We start from the raw sequence: 16,755 nt of genomic DNA, 5'->3' as shown, positions 1-16,755 counted from the left end.
TTTGGATTATACTGAACAAAAATATAAACACAAAAATTTCAAAGATTTTACTGAGTTACAGTTCATGTAAGGAAATGAGTCAATCGCAATAAATTCATTAGGCCCTAATCAGACTTTGAGTACATGTTTTATTAGGCCTACAGTTGCATAGGGCAGGACTACAAGATGCAAGCTCAGCCCTGTGAATTTTATTGTCCAATCATGTTGCTTTCTCTGTGTCTGTCACAGGAGGTTGGTGGCACCTTAATTGGGGAGAACGGCTCGTGGTAATGGCTGGAGCTGAATGGTATCAAACACATGGAAACCATGTGTTTGATGATTCCATTCGCTCCGTTTCAGCCATTTTTATGAGCTGTCCTCCACTCAGCAGCCTCCACTGGCTGTGTATAGGAAGCCCCCTAGTTCTTCTGTAAAATAGAATTCGTATGAATGGGTTTTTTTATCCTCCACAAGGCCAGGGTTTTCCCAGGATTATATATTTTTTAAACCATGTAACCTGATTAGAAAAACTGGTCCCATCAGTCCATATTAAACCTTTTTACAACAGATGAATCATGTCATACCATATTAGGTCCAGAGTTACCAGGCTAGCTTACCACCTCTACACACACACACACACAATCCATTGCATTATTACGGATTTCATGGAATACTTGACATTATTTATATTGCTAACAAGCAAACATTTAAATTGCTTTAAATTGAGATATCTCCTCTATTTCAGTCCTGATTACTGGGAGTTGGCTCAAGGTGTTGTTGTTATGTTGTCCACTGACAGAATAAGGTGTTGGATATGCCAGGCGAACTGCAGCTCAGCGTTGGCCTGGAGCTGGGTCATTACTCAAAGTAGGTTGATGTCCATTTGTGTCCACTGACTGTGACTGTGGAGCCTCAGGAGTGGCACGTGAGCTGGACTGTCTCTGTCCTTGCCTTGAATGTGCTGTAGGTCTACCCTGTGGAAGAGATAGCAAGGGGTTAGACAAATCCACGTCACATTCAACAAATCTATCCCGATCTGAATATTAGGCTCATATAGTTCAAATATTGAAGTAGCCAAATTAAATATGTTAGCCTACTGAGAAAATAGAAGATACATTTTTGCTTACATATGTGAGTGGAGAAGGACACACCCTGGTTCTGTTCCATTTCTCGCGTCTCCTTCGCTGATAACGGGGTGTCTTCACAGTAGGCCTAGTCTCGTTCACTAACACCAGTCCAACGGAGGGTACTGTTCGTCTTAGTCCTGGGGGAATGAGAGACTGACCCTGCGCGCTCTCCGAATTTAGGTTGATAACCCGTTGGGACCTCCGTCGTGTAGGGAGGGAAAGGTTTGGACCCTGAGGGACAGGGATGGGGTTTAGTCTTCTGGGTGGCCCTGGCACATTAGGTTGCAAGGACTGTGTTGAAGACGCCGGCTCCGCATATTCCTCCTGTGGGGGCACTGGGGGCATCCACATGAAAAGAGTCCTCGGACAATTATGAGACGCCAAACCCATTTCAGTAGCAAAAAAACGGTGCGCAAAAACCTTAAAGTTGTCTAGCCTAGACCTACCTGTATTTTATCCAGATGGTAACACGGTTTATTTGGTTGTAACCACAGGATCAACTATTTGTCTTCTAAAAACATTGTTGTCCTGTCCAGCATTTCATGGGCAGCACGGCCATTAGCACCTTTTGATGAGGCGGGAAGCGTGAGAAACCTCGTTATTTACCGTGACAAAGACCACACCTGAATCGTCAAGAGCACATTACATAAGCAATTGACTGGTGCGTCATTTGGGTAGGCCAAAACTGTATCCTATAGACTCCCAAAGTAAATGCAGATGAGACATCATGTGCGCAATTAACACCTACAGCATGCTATGGATACTCAGTCATGAGAGGACCTAAGGCCAAAACTGTAATGGATTGTCTGTAATTTTCTTAACTCCATGGCTTAAACATTTGGTTTGCAATTCAAAAGTAGCTGGACATCATGTGAAATTGAGGATGATACCTGGTTAAAGATTTTGTCTAACTCAAGGAGGAACATAAGGGAAGCCAGGGGGAAGGTCACTCAAGACACGATACTACATAGGTTATATTGGACTCCGACAAGGCTTCATAAAATGGGTTTTATCGACAATAATCTGTTCTGGAAATGTCAATTTGACACAGGGACATTCTAACAAGCTATATAGGCATGCACAGCTACCTTTCTGGAAGGATATTCTGAAACATTTGAGAGAATGGTTAGAATCAACAATCCCAGTTTCACCAAGAATATGTCTCTTGGGTGACAACATAATTACCTAATGTATTAATTTAGGAATTTTCTCTAATCACTGTTGGTATCATTACAGCTTCTAGATTGATCCTTCTACTTTGGAAAGGCCATGCCACACCTACTCTGAAACAGTGGATAGAATCAATGCTGGAAGTGGCATTTTATGAACAAATGCTTGCTAGAATCACTGGTAGAAATGAAAACGTTAAGAGAATCCGGACACACTTTGTTTGTCATGTCGTTTCTGGGACTGGGAGGTGATAGCCCATGTTGTATGGTAATACTGTGCTTGTGAACCCATTTTATATTGTAGCTTATGCGATGCTGAAGTAGTATTAGATTGTGTATGTGTGTTATCCTGGAGGGTATGTCTGGATGTCATGCTCAATGTTTTTATGCTGTACAATGTGTTTGTTTGATAAAAAAAGGACTAAACTAATAACTTAAATACCAACATTTATTTTTTGCTGGACATCATTCTAGCCCATGTAGCCTAATGAACAGTAAAAAGTAAAGATTGGGACAAATGTTGAGGTGGAGCTGAACAGTCTAATGGCAGACTGTGTGTGTTGGTGTTGAGTTCTCCTCTCACCCTATTTTGCCCACAGACTAGTTCTACACTTGGCACACGTACAGACACACTTACCCCCTGCACCACCAGCCAGACACAGGCCCAGCTGAGCCCTCTGGGTGAGGGATCCTTTATGAGTGGTGATGGTGGGGGGCTCACCTGCCCCAAATGCAGAGTATGTGACTGAGAGGGTTGTGTGTGTGTGTGTGTGTGTGTGTGTGTGTGTGTGTGTGTGTGTGTGTGTGTGCATATACAGTGGGGAGAACAAGTATTTGATACACTGCCGATTTTGCAAGTTTTCCTACTTACAAAGCATGTAGAGGTCTGTAATTTTTATCATAGGTACACTTCAACTGTGAGAGACGGAATCTAAAACAAAAATCCAGAAAATCACATTGTATGATTTTTAAGTAATTCATTTGCATTTTATTGCATGACATAAGTATTTGATACATCAGAAAAGCATAACTTAATATTTGGTACAGAAACCTTTGTTTGCAATTACAGAGATCATACGTTTCCTGTAGGTCTTGACCAGGTTTGCACACACTGCAGCAGGAATTTTGGCCCACTCCTCCATACAGACCTTCTCCAGATCCTTCAGGTTTCGGGGCTGTCGCTGGGCAATACGGACTTTCAACTCCCTCCAAAGATTTTATATTGGGTTCAGGTCTGGAGACTGGCTAGGCCACTCCAGGACCTTGAGATGCTTATTACAGAGCCACTCCTTAGTTGCCCTGGCTGTGTGTTTCGGGTCGTTGTCATGCTGGAAGACCCAGCCACGACCCATCTTCAATGCTCTTACTGAGGGAAGGAGGTTGTTGGCCAAGATCTCGCGATACATGGCCCCATCCATCCTCCCCTCAATACGGTGCAATCGTCCTGTCCTCTTTGCAGAAAAGCATCCCCAAAGAATGATGTTTCCACCTCCATGCTTCACAGTTGGGATGGTGTTCTTGGGGTTGTACTCATCCTTTTTCTTCCTCCAAACACGCGAGTGGAGTTTAGACCAAAAAGCTATATTTTTGTCTCATCAGACCACATGACCTTCTCCCATTCCTCCTCTGGATCATCCAGATGGTCATTGGTAAACTTCAGACGGGCCTGGACATGCGCTGGCTTGAGCAGGGGGACCTTGCGTGCGCTGCAGGATTTTAATCCATGACGGCGTAGTGTGTTACTAATGGTTTTCTTTGAGACTGTGGTCCCAACTCTCTTCAGGTCAATGACCAGGTCCTGCCGTGTAGTTCTGGGCGGATCCCTCACCTTCCTCATGATCATTGATGCCCCACGAGGTGAGATCTTGCATGGAGCCCCAGACTGAGGGTGATTGACCGTCATCTTGAACTTCTTCCATTTTCTAATAATTGCGCCAACAGTTGTTGCCTTCTCACCAAGCTGCTTGCCTATTGTCCTGTAGCCCATCCCAGCCTTGTGCAGGTCTACAATTTTATCCCTGATGTCCTTACACAGCTCTCTGGTCTTGGCCATTGTGGAGAGGTTGGATTCTGTTTGATTGAGTGTGTGGACAGGTGTCTTTTATACAGGTAACGAGTTCAAACAGGTGCAGTTAATACAGGTAATGAGTGGAAAACAGGAGGGCTTCTTAAAGAAAAACTAACAAGTCTGTGAGAGCCGGAATATTACTGGTTGGTAGGTGATCAAATACTTATGTCATGTAATAAAATGCAAATGAATTACTTAAAAATCATACAATGTGATTTTCTGGATTTTTGTTTTATATTCCGTCTCTTACAGTTGAAGTGTACCTATGGTAAAAATTACAGACCTCTACATGCTTTGTAAGTAGGAAAACCTGCAAAATCGGCAGTGTATCAAATACTTGTTCTCCCCACTGTATATGTATGTTTGTGCATTCACATGCTTGTGTGTGTGTGATGTGTGTGTCTGTCCTATAGGGGCTTTATAAGATAGTGAATGTGCCCGCAGGGAGCTGCCACAGGAGAAGGAGTGGCCATGCCAGTGCCAAGTCATAGAGACAAGAGGAATAAATTGAGGAGTGGGGGGACGGACGGACGGTGACAAGGTTTTACCATCAATCAGTGAATGCCCATAAAAGTGCCACCCTGCCTCTTTGATTCTCATACTCACTATGGCCCATCCAGACAACCCTTGGACTATACTGTCTGTGCTAAGACCCTCCATTTTGATTGTCGTCATTGGTTTCATCCCACAGCTTTTTCTACACGCTTCTTTTTGATATGGTTTTGTAACGTGACAAACCAAAATAACAAAGGGGCATAAAAGTAAAGTGGTGGGCCTGGAAGAATAAGAAATATTATAAACTGGGTGGTTTGAGCCCTGAATGCTGATTGGCTGACAGCCGTGGTATATGAGACCATATAGCACGGGTATGGTAAAACATTTATTTTTATGCTCTAATTACATTGGTAACCAGTTTATAATAGCAATAAGGCATCTCTGGGGTTTGTGCTATATGGCCAATATACCACGGCTAAGGGCTGTATCCAGGCAATCCGCATTGCGTCCTGCATAAGCACAGCCCTTAGCCATGGTATATTGGTCATGCACCACACCCCCTCGGCCTTGTTGCTTAAGTCTACCGCTAGTAATTTTTTGTACCCATAGAGCAGTAGACCAAGATTCTTTGAAATGTTTGTCTGGAGCAACAATGTGGTGTTTGTGTGTGTGTGTGCGTGTGTGTGTGCTTGCTTGCAGGTGTGCGTGTGCGCAACTGTGCATGTATGTGTGTGTGTATTTTTTGCGTATGCTTGTTGTACCTCCTGTGTATTTGCCTGTAGTGTTTTGTGTGTCTGGGCCACTGTTGCCTCCCTGTGCCCTGCTAGAGTTTGATGTTCAGTTTGATGACTGAGGCTCTTTGATCCAAGGCTGTGTAAACTCAGGGAGTGGAGACAGAGACTCCCGCGGCCCCAGAGCTAAGACATAGTCATATATATGTATACACACACACACACACACACACACACACACACACACACACACACACACACACACACACACACACACACACACACACACACACACACACACACACACACACACACACACAACACACAACACACACCACTGGAGAACAGAGAAGGGAACAGGCATCGGTGCTGAGCATGTCACATTTGAAGCCCATATAAAGTTGCCTGAATAGCAAAATGTTGTTTAATGGCAGAACACTATAATAATAATATGCCATTTAGCAGATGCTTTTATCCAAAGCAACTTACAGTCATGTGTGCATACATTTTTACATATGGGTGGTCCCGGGGATCGAACCCACTACCCTGGCATTACAAGTGCCGTGCTCTACCAATTGAGCTACAGAGGAATACAATGAACCTCTCCTCTCATGGCTTAACCTAACGTAGCGGAGTCCCTTCTTCCTTTTTTTCGGGGGAAACGGAAATTAGGTTGAAAATACTGTATTCCTGAAAACCAGAAACATCTGCTTTCTGCCAGCGCCGCTAAGGGTGCTCATGGCTAAGACACAATTATAAACGTTGAAAAACATTGACAATTATGAATGCAACTCAGGCCATGTGTTGAAAGTTAAGCACAATTTTTAATTAGCTCCTCTCTTTCTCTTCTCCACCATCTTTGCAACAAGATGTTGTGTCAGTCATTCCAGTTATGGTTACATCTTTATTTATGGGCTATTGGAAAAACACTTTTACTTTATTCCTCTAGTGATATAGGTTTTACTGCTGCAGCAGAGTGCTTTATTGCTGTTTAAACACCCAATACAATTCCTCCTCACTTTATAGTTTAGAGCCAAAATGGTGCCACATTTTCTTGTTCACTGTTTTATCACTAATGAGTAACAGCCACAGAAAGACAGCGACAGACTCACTAGTTGATAATCATTATGTGGCACTTGTAAACAAGCTATAATCACAACAAATGTTTCTACTTTACCAGAATCACTAGACAGAGAGGAGAGAAACAGATCAGTGTCTAGGGTAAGACTAGTGTTAGTCAATAGAAAGCTCCATTGACCAAATAAAGTCACTGCATAATCCCACATTTCTGGTGGATAAAAGTGACCATTGTGACCCTTCGCTCCGCTTCTTTCTATTTTTCACTCAGGTCTGCCTCTTTAAGGGAACAGGGGCTGCTAGGATGGCAGACTGTTGGGGATGGGGGGGGGGGGGGGGGTGGGGGTGGCCCTGCAGGACCATTTGTGCTGAAGCTCATTTGCACAGTGACACTTAATTGGCTACAACAATTAATTAATGTGTTGGAAAGTTGGCACGAAAAGTTCATTTAAGAGGGTTTTAATAAGCAATTAGAGGAAAACCAGGAGAGAAATGGAATTACCAGACTGGAAAAGAGGAGAGATGTACATGAGAGATGGAGGGAAGAGGAGAAATAGAGATGGAGGGGAAAACCTGATCACAAAAGGCAGGTGTATGTTTTCATGCAATATATTGGTCAAGTTCAACTCTCTCATGACTGAATGTGAAAAACATAGTTTTGAATACATAACAAATGATCTGAGATCATTGTTCTCCTCTCTGAGACTGTCATTACTGTTGTTAAGTAGACTTAAACCTTATGCTATGTGTAGTGTGTGCTGCACCCCGACCCCCGACCCCCGACCCCACTTGTCCCGGCACCAGCCAAGCCCAGTGTAAAATATCACATGACTAATGAGAGGAGGTGGTTGGAATCCTGGGGAAGATGTCCTTGGAAGACGAATGCATTTTCAGCAGAATAATTAACTTAATTAACAAATTGACATGCATATTCATCAGCCTATTAATGTCTGCTCCGCGCTGCTTGATGAGCAATGCAGTAATAACCATTTCATTTGCATACTGTGATCACACTACTCTCTCTCTTCCCAAAAAAAGAGAGCGGGGAGGAAATACAAAAGATGGGCGAAATAGGATGCACTCATGAACACTCATACTGTCTGTCGCCAAACTTGCGTACACTTTCATATACTATACACACAGGTACATGTAGTCAGTACCTACAGTACTCACAACCCCACATTCAAACGTACAGTTTAACTAGAGCTTCTGCTAGTTGTGTATGCAGTGAATAATGTAGTTCCTGCTGTCTATTAAGTTTCAACAGCTGTGAGTATTGGTATTAGGCTCAATAGAAAAGTGAGATGGGTGTTTACCCTCCCCAGCTGTCTCTGTCTTCACTCTCACTTCCTCTCTCTCTCCCCCAATCCCTCTCTCTCTCTTGCTCTTGTTTCCTGTTTGCATCTCTCTCTCCTTGTTATTAATTAATCTCTAACATACTCGTATTTTATTTATTTATTTGTCGCTTTTTGAAGTTTCTCTCGTCTGTCTGTGTTTGTGGGAGAGGGTTTGTGTGGCTGACTGTGAGAGCACTTGTGACAGTTATTTCTTTGTGCTTGTGAACGTGTGGAACCTTCTCCTTTTACAGGGCATGTGTGTGTTTACTCTCTATCTCTCTCCATTGGTATTCTGAGTGGCACTGATTCTGTATGTGCTGTTGTCACTGATGAACTGTTTGTGTGTATTACCTCAGAGTCTGCACACGCATCATGGGCTTTCATGGATGTCTGTGTATTTCTGTTAATGTCTTTGATGGAACTTGTATTTGATGGTGTTTGTATTGGGATATGGCATGTCAAAATACAGCTTGTTCTTTATCTATGATGTGAGCTTGAAAGAATGAGTGTGTGTGGTTTAAAATTGAAAGTGTGTGTGTGTGTATAGATCTGTACATGAATGGGTGGGATCTTAAGTAATTGTCTGTGTTTTAGTGTGTGCCAGGGAGTGTGTGTGTGTGTGACTGCGTGTGTGTGTGTGTGTGTGTGTGTGTGCGTGTTTGTGTGTGTGTACGTGTGTGTGTGTGGCTGTGTGTGGCTGTGTGTGTCTCTGTGTGTGTGTGGTGTGCCAGCTTGTGCTCAGACAGCAGCAGTTTGCGGAGCGAGAATAAAGAGTGAGGAGTGATGCCAAGTGAGTCCCAGGAGACAAATTCAGGAGATAGAGAGAGAAGAAAGAGGAAATAAAATAGGATTTCACACACACACACACACACTCACACACACACACACACACACACACACACACACACACACACACACACGCACACACGCACACACACGCACGCACACACACAAAGAGACCCAGAGATGTGCTGTGTCAAACATATAAACACACTAACACACACATACAATGCACACAGTCACACCAACATATATAATTGTACTAATTTACAAACGTACATGCTTGAATACTTTCATCAATTCATACACCAACACAGGTTCAGATACACACAAACACACTTGCAGTCCATCTTTTCTTTTACCATCCCTCTCTCCCACTCTTTGTCAGAGGGTGGTGACACACCGTGGGTTTTTGATTTGACTTCCAACTACTCCCAACCTTGACACCTCTGCCCCTTACTGGGTTAGCCGAGTCACAGCACCTGACCTGCCTCTCTCCCAACACAGCCTGCCAACAGTGCCCAATAGAAATGAATGGTAAATAATGTATTGTTTCATTTTGGAGTCTCTTTTATTGTAAATAAGAATATAATATGTTTCTTAATGCTTCTACATTAATGTGGATGCTACCATGATTACTGATAATCCTGAATAAAACGTGAATAATGGTGAGTGAGAAAGTTATAGATGCACAAATATCAACCCCCCCCCCCCCCCCAATTCATTCAGGATTATCCGTAATCATGGTAGATCTACATTCATGTAGAAGCATTTAGAAACATATTCTATTCTTATTTACAATAAAAGTGACTCCAAAATGACACAATACATGATTTTCCATTCATTTCTATTGGGCACAAAATAATCTGAAACACAACCAAAACAAACAGCAAATGCATCCAACACATTTGTAGAGTCACAACTTTAATGTAGGCATTGCGTGCTAGGAATATGGGACTAAATACTTTTTTTTACTACTTTAATACACATACACTAACAGTCAAAGGTTTGGACACACCTACTCATTCAAGGGTTTTTCTGTATTTTAAATTTTTTTTACATTGTAGAATAATCGTGAAGACATCAAAACTATAAAATAACACATATGGAATCATGTAGTAACCAAATCAAAATATATTGTATATTTGAGATTCCTTCAAACAGCCACCCTTTGCCTTGATGACAGCTTTGCACACTCTTGCCATTCTCTCAACCAGCTTCATGAGGTAGTCACCTGGAATGCATTTCAATTAACAGGTGTGCCTTGTTAAAAGTTAATTTGTGGAATTTCTTTCCTTCTTAATGCGTTTGAGCCAATCAGTTGTGTTGAGACAAGGTAGGGGGGGTATACAGAATATAGCCCTATTTGGTAAAAGACCAAGTCCATATTATGTCAAGAACAGCTCAAATAAGTAAAAAGAAACGACAGTCCATCATTACTTTAAGACATGAAGGTCAGTCAATACGGAAAACTTCAAGAACTTTGAAAGTTTCTTCAAGTGCAGTCGCAAAAACCATCAAGCGCTATGATGACACTTGCTCTCATGAGGACCGCCACAGGAATGTTAGACCCAGAGTTACCTCTGCTGCAGAGGATAAGTTCATTAGAGTTACCAGCCTCAGAAATTGCAGCCCAAATAAATAGTTCACAGAGTTCAAGTTACAGACACATCTCAACATCAACTGTTCAGAGGGGACTGTGTGAATCAGGCCTTCATGGTCGAACTGCTGCAAAGAAACCACTAATATGATACATTTACTATATTACGTATTGGATCACTAAAAAATACAAAATGTACATTACCATGTAGTTTACCAATAAAAGGGTCTGATGGTGATGTGAATATACTCTGAATACATATCCCAAATGAAATACAGTGGGGGAAAAAAGTATTTAGTCAGCCACCAATTGTGCAAGTTCTCCCACTTAAAAAGATGAGAGAGGCCTGTAATTTTCATCATAGGTACACGTCAACTATGACAGACAAAATGAGAAAAAAAATCCAGAAAATCACGTTGTAGGATTTTTAATGAATCTATTTGCAAATTATGGTGGAAAATAAGTATTTGGTCAATAACAAAAGTTTCTCAATACTTTGTTATATACCCTTTGTTGGCAATTACACAGGTCAAACGTTTTCTGTAAGTCTTCACAAGGTTTTCACACACTGTTGCTGGTATTTTGGCCCATTCCTCCATGCAGATCTCCTCTAGAGCAGTGATGTTTTGGGGCTGTCACTGGGCAACACGGACTTTCAACTCCCTCCAAAGATTTTCTATGGGGTTGAGATCTGGAGACTGGCTAGGCCACTCCAGGACCTTGAAATTCTTACGAAGCCACTCCTTCGTTGCCCGGGCTTTGTGTTTGGGATCATTGTCATGCTGAAAGACCCAGCCACGTTTCATCTTCAATGCCCTTGCTGATGGAAGGAGGTTTTCACTCAAAATCTCACGATACATGGCCCCATTCATTCTTTCCTTTACACGGATCAGTCATCCTGGTCCCTTTGCAGAAAAACAGCCCCAAAGCATGATGTTTCCACCCCCATGCTTCACAGTAGGTATGGTATTCTTTGGATGCAACTCAGCATTCTTTGTCCTCCAAACATGACGAGTTGAGTTTTTACCAAAAAGTTCTATTTTGGTTTCATCTGACCATATGACATTCTCCCAATCCTCTTCTGGATAATCCAAATGCACTCTAGCAAACTTCAGACGGGCCTGGACATGTACTGGCTTAAGCAGGGGGACACGTCTTGCACTGCAGGATTTGAGTCCCTGGCGGCGTAGTGTGCTACTGATGGTAGGCTTTGTTACTTTGGTCCCAGCTCTCTGCAGGTCATTCACTAGGTCCCCCCGTGTGGTTCTGGGATTTTTGCTCACCGTTCTTGTGATCATTTTGACCCCACGGGGTGAGATCTTGCGTGGAGCCCCAGATCGAGGGAGATTATCAGTGGTCTTGTATGTCTTCCATTTCCGAATAATTGCTCCCACAGTTGATTTCTTCAAACCAAGCTGCTTACCTATTGCAGATTCAGTCTTCCCAGCCTGGAGCAGGTCTACAATTTTGTTTCTGGTGTCCTTTGACAGCTCTTTGGTCTTGGCCATAGTGGAGTTTGGAGTGTGACTGTTTGAGGTTGTGGACAGGTGTCTTTTATACTGATAACGAGTTCAAACAGGTGCCATTAATACAGGTAACGAGCGGAGGACAGAGGAGCTTCTTAAAGAAGAAGTTACAGGTCTGTGAGAGCCAGAAATCTTGCCTGTTTGTTGGTGACCAAATACTTATTTTCCACCATAATTTGCAAATAAATTCATTAAAAATCCTACAATGTGATTTTCTGGATTTTTTTTTCTCAATTTGTCTTTCATAGTTGATGTGTACCTATGATGAAAATTACTGTCAGGGCGTGTTGTAGGTGTAATGTAGGAATCAAACGCAGGACGCAGACTGAATGTTCCAAAGGCTGTAATACTGGCCCAACACAGGCAACAGGACAACTAAGCCCGACAGCAAAAACACGCACGAAGGCGAAAGGTAATTGCGCACTAACAGGTGCGACAAAAATGTAACGGTGCACACACAGGTGCAAATAAGCTCCAGCACAGTGGAGAAATACGCTCAACCGAGCAAAACACAATACTGACGGAAACAATCACACACAACACTAGACAAACACAACGAGAAACTTATAGGACACTAATTACGTCAAAACAGAAACAGGTGTGGAAACAAACAGACAAAAGCAAACGAACATGAAACATATAGCGGTGGCAGCTAGAATTCCGGAGACGACGAACGCCGAAGCCTGCCCGAACAAGGGAGAGAGGCAGCCTCGGCCGAAACCGTGACAGTACCCCCCCCTTGACGCGCGGCTCCAGACGTGCGCCGACTCCGGCCTCGGGGACGACCAGGAGGACGCGGAGCAGGGCGCGTCGGATGCCTCCGATGGAACTCCGTCAGGAGCGACGGGTCCAACACGTCTCTCCTCGGCACCCAGCACCGCTCCTCCGGACCGTACCCCTCCCACTCCACTAGATACTGGAGACCCCCCATCCGACGTCTCGAATCCAAAATGGATCTCACGGAGTACGCCGGTGCCCCCTCGATGTCCAACGGGGGCGGAGGAGTCTCCAAGATCTCATCTTCTTGGAGTGGGCCCGCTACCACCGGCCTGAGAAGGGACACATGGAACGAGGGGTTAATACACTTATACTCCACAGGTAGCTGTAATCTATAACATACCTCGTTCAACCTTCTCAGGACTTTAAATGGCCCTACAAACCGCCGACCCAGTTTCCGACAGGGCAGGCGGAGGGGCAGGTTTCTGGTAGAGAGCCAGACTCGATCACCAGGTGCGTACACCGGTGCCTCACTGCGGTGGAGATCAGCGCTCGCCTTCTGACGTCGGAGGGCCCGCTGCAGGTGGACGTGTGCAGCGTTCCAAGTCTCCTCCGAGCGCCGCGCCCACTCATCCACCGCAGGAGCCTCGATCTGGCTCTGCTGCCAGGGTGCCAGAACCGGCTGGTAACCTAACACACATTGAAATGGAGTTAGGTTAGTGGAGGAATGGCGTAGGGAATTCTGGGCCATCTCGGCCCAGGGAACGTACCTTGACCACTCCTCCGGCCGGTCCTGGCAGTATGTTCTGAGAAACCTACCCACATCCTGGTTTACGCGTTCCACCTGCCCATTGCTCTCCGGGTGGTAACCCGAGGTGAGGCTCACCGAGACCCCCAACCGCTCCATAAACGCTCTCCAGACTCTGGAGGTGAATTGGGGACCCCGATCAGCCACAATGTCCTCGGGTACCCCGTAGTGCCGGAACACATGGGTAAACAGTGCCTCGGCAGTTTGCAGGGCCGTAGGAAGACCCGGCATGGGGAGCAAACGACAGGCCTTAGAGAACCGGTCCACAACGACCAGGATGGTAGTATTCCCTTGGGAGAGGGGAAGGTCTGTTATAAAGTCCACTGAGAGGTGGGACCATGGCCGTTGTGGAACGGGCAGGGGTAGCAACTTACCCCTAGGTAGATGTCTAGGCGCCTTACACTGGGCGCACACCGAGCAGGAGGAAACATAAACCCTCACATCCCTTGCCAACGTGGGCCACCAGTACTTGGCACTAAGACAGTGCACTGTCCGGCCGATACCCGGATGTCCAGAGGAGGGTGACGTGTGAGCCCAATAGATCAATCGATCCCGAACCTCGAGCGGAACGTACTTCCGACCCTCCGGGCACTGTGGTGGACTAGGGTCGGTGCGTAACGCCCGCTCGAGTTCAGCATCGACCTCCCACACTACCGGTGCCACCAGACACGACTCAGGCAGTATGGGAGTGGGCTCCACGGACCTCTCCTCCGCGTCATACCGCCGAGACAGCGCATCTGCCTTGCCATTCTGTGACCCAGGGATGTACGTGATCTTAAAAGTAAACCTGGTCAAGAACATACTCCATCTTGCCTGGCGAGGGTTCAGCCTCCTCGCCGCCCGGATGTACTCCAGGTTACGGTGGTCCGTCAAAATGAGGAAAGGGTGTTGAGCCCCCTCAAGCCAGTGCCTCCACACCTTTAGAGCCTGTACCACGGCTAACAGCTCCCTGTCCCCTACGTCATAGTTCCGCTCCGCCGGACTGAGCTTCTTAGAATAAAAAGCACAGGGGCGGAGTTTAGGTGGCGCGCCAGACCGTTGTGAAAGCACGGCTCCTAAACCGGCCTCCGACGCGTCCACCTCTACTTGGAACGGCAAAGAGGGATCCGGATGCGCCAGCACCGGGGCCGAGGTAAACAGGTCCTTCAGCCTCCCAAACGCCCTGTCCGCCTTGGCCGACCACTGCAGACGCACCGGACCCCCCTTCAACAGAGACGTGATGGGAGCTGCCACCTGTCCAAAACCCCGGATAAACCTCCTGTAGTAATTTGCAAACCCCAAAAACTGCTGCACCTCCTTCACAGTGGTTGGTGTTTGCCAATTACGCACGGCCGACACCCGGTCTACCTCCATCTTCACCCCTGACGCAGACAACTGATAACCCAAAAAGGAGACCGACTCCTGGAAAAACAGACACTTCTCTGCCTTCACATACAGGTCGTGCTCCACCAGCCTCCGCAACACCCTGCGCACCAGGGCCACATGCTCGACACGGGTAGGTGAGTACACGAGAATGTCATCAATGTACACCACCACCCCCTGCCCCTGCATGTCCCTGAAGATCTCATCCACAAATGATTGGAAAACTGACGGAGCGTTCATCAACCCGTATGGCATGACCAGATACTCGTAATGGCCCGAGGTGGTACTAAAGGCTGTTTTCCATTCATCACCCTCCCTGATGCGCACCAAGTTGTACGCGCTCCGGAGATCTAATTTCGTGAAGAAACGCGCCCCATGCAACGACTCAGTCATGGTCGCAATCAGCGGGAGTGGATAACTATACTTCACCGTAATCTGATTGAGACCACGGTAATCGATGCACGGACGCAAACCACCATCCTTTTTCTTCACGAAAAAGAAACTCGAGGACGCGGGGGAAGTGGACGGCCGTATGTATCCTTGTCTCAGCGATTCGTCTATGTAAATCTCCATAGCTTTCTTCTCCTCCTGAGACAGAGGATACACATGGCTCCGTGGGAGCGCAGCTCCTGCCTGGAGGTTTATCGCACAATCCCCCTGCCTATGGGGTGGCAACCGCGTCGCCCTCGCCTTACTAAACGCAATAGCCAAATCCCCATACTCAGGTGGAACGTGCAATGCGGGCACCTGGTTTGGACTCTCCACCGAGGTAGCCCCTACGGAAACGCCCAAACATCTACCCACACACTGAGCAGACCACTCCATCAGAGCCCTCTCCTGCCACGAAATCGCTGGGTTATGGGTACTCAACCAGGGCATGCCCAGCACCACCGGATACGCAGGAGAGTCAATCAGGAACAGCTGAATCATCTCCTGATGATCCCCCTGCGCACACATCCTAAGTGGCGCCGTGACCTCCCTGATTAAGCCCGTACCCAACGGACGACTATCTAGGGTGTGAACGGGAAAAGGAACATCAACAGGAATGAGGGGAATCCCTAACGCTAAACAAAACTTTTTATCAATAAAATTCCCAGCCGCGCCTGAATCTACCAGCGCCTTATGCTGGGAATGAGGTGCTACCTGCGGAAAACGTACAGGCATACAAAAATGGGCAACAGTGAGCTCTGGGTGAGTGGGGCGCCTACTCACCTGGAGGGAATCCCCAGTGCGGGACCTGTCGTCATCTCCCCTAGGAGGCCATCCCCAGCACCTAGCCGCGGTGTGTCCTCCCCGACCACAGTTGGTGCAGTGGATGGACCCCCTAGCCTGCCGACTCCTCCTCTCTCTAGCCCCAGCGCCCCCGAGCTCCATAGGACACGGCTCGGAGGCGCTGGAGGGTGGAATGGACGGCCCCTCCGCAGGACGTCCGCGGGTAGCCAGCAGGGTATCCAGCCTGATGGACATATCAACCAGCTGGTCGAAAGTGAGGCTGGTGTCCCTACAAGCCAGCTCCCGACGGACGTCCTCTCGTAGGCTACATCGGTATAGATCGATGAGGGCCCGATCATTCCACCCTGCATCTGCCGCTAGGGTACGGAATTCGAGCGCGAATTCCTGGGCACTTCTCCTCCCCTGCCGGAGGAAGACCAGACGCTCCCCCGCCGCTTTTTCCTCCGGGGGATGGTCAAACACCGCCCTGAAGCGGCGGGAGAACTCGGTGTACGTAATCGTCGTGGCGTCGATCTTCCTCCACTCCGCGTTGGCCCACTCCAACGCTTTTCCGGCCAGGCAGGAGATCAGGGCGGACACGCTCTCATGCCCTGAAGGTGCCGGGTGCACTGTGGCCAGGTATAGCTCTACCTGGAGCAGGAATCCCTGACACCCAGCCGCGGTCCCGTCGTAGGCCCTCGGGAGAGATAGTCGGACTCCTCAAGGTTCCGGCGCTGGAATGGGCGGGCTGGCCGATGGTGCTGGCA

Source organism: Coregonus lavaretus (genome assembly GCF_964263955.1).
Source record: "Coregonus lavaretus genome assembly, contig: HAP1_SCAFFOLD_1631, whole genome shotgun sequence".
NCBI lineage: Eukaryota > Metazoa > Chordata > Actinopteri > Salmoniformes > Salmonidae > Coregonus > Coregonus lavaretus.
This window is presented reverse-complemented; position numbering follows the sequence as displayed.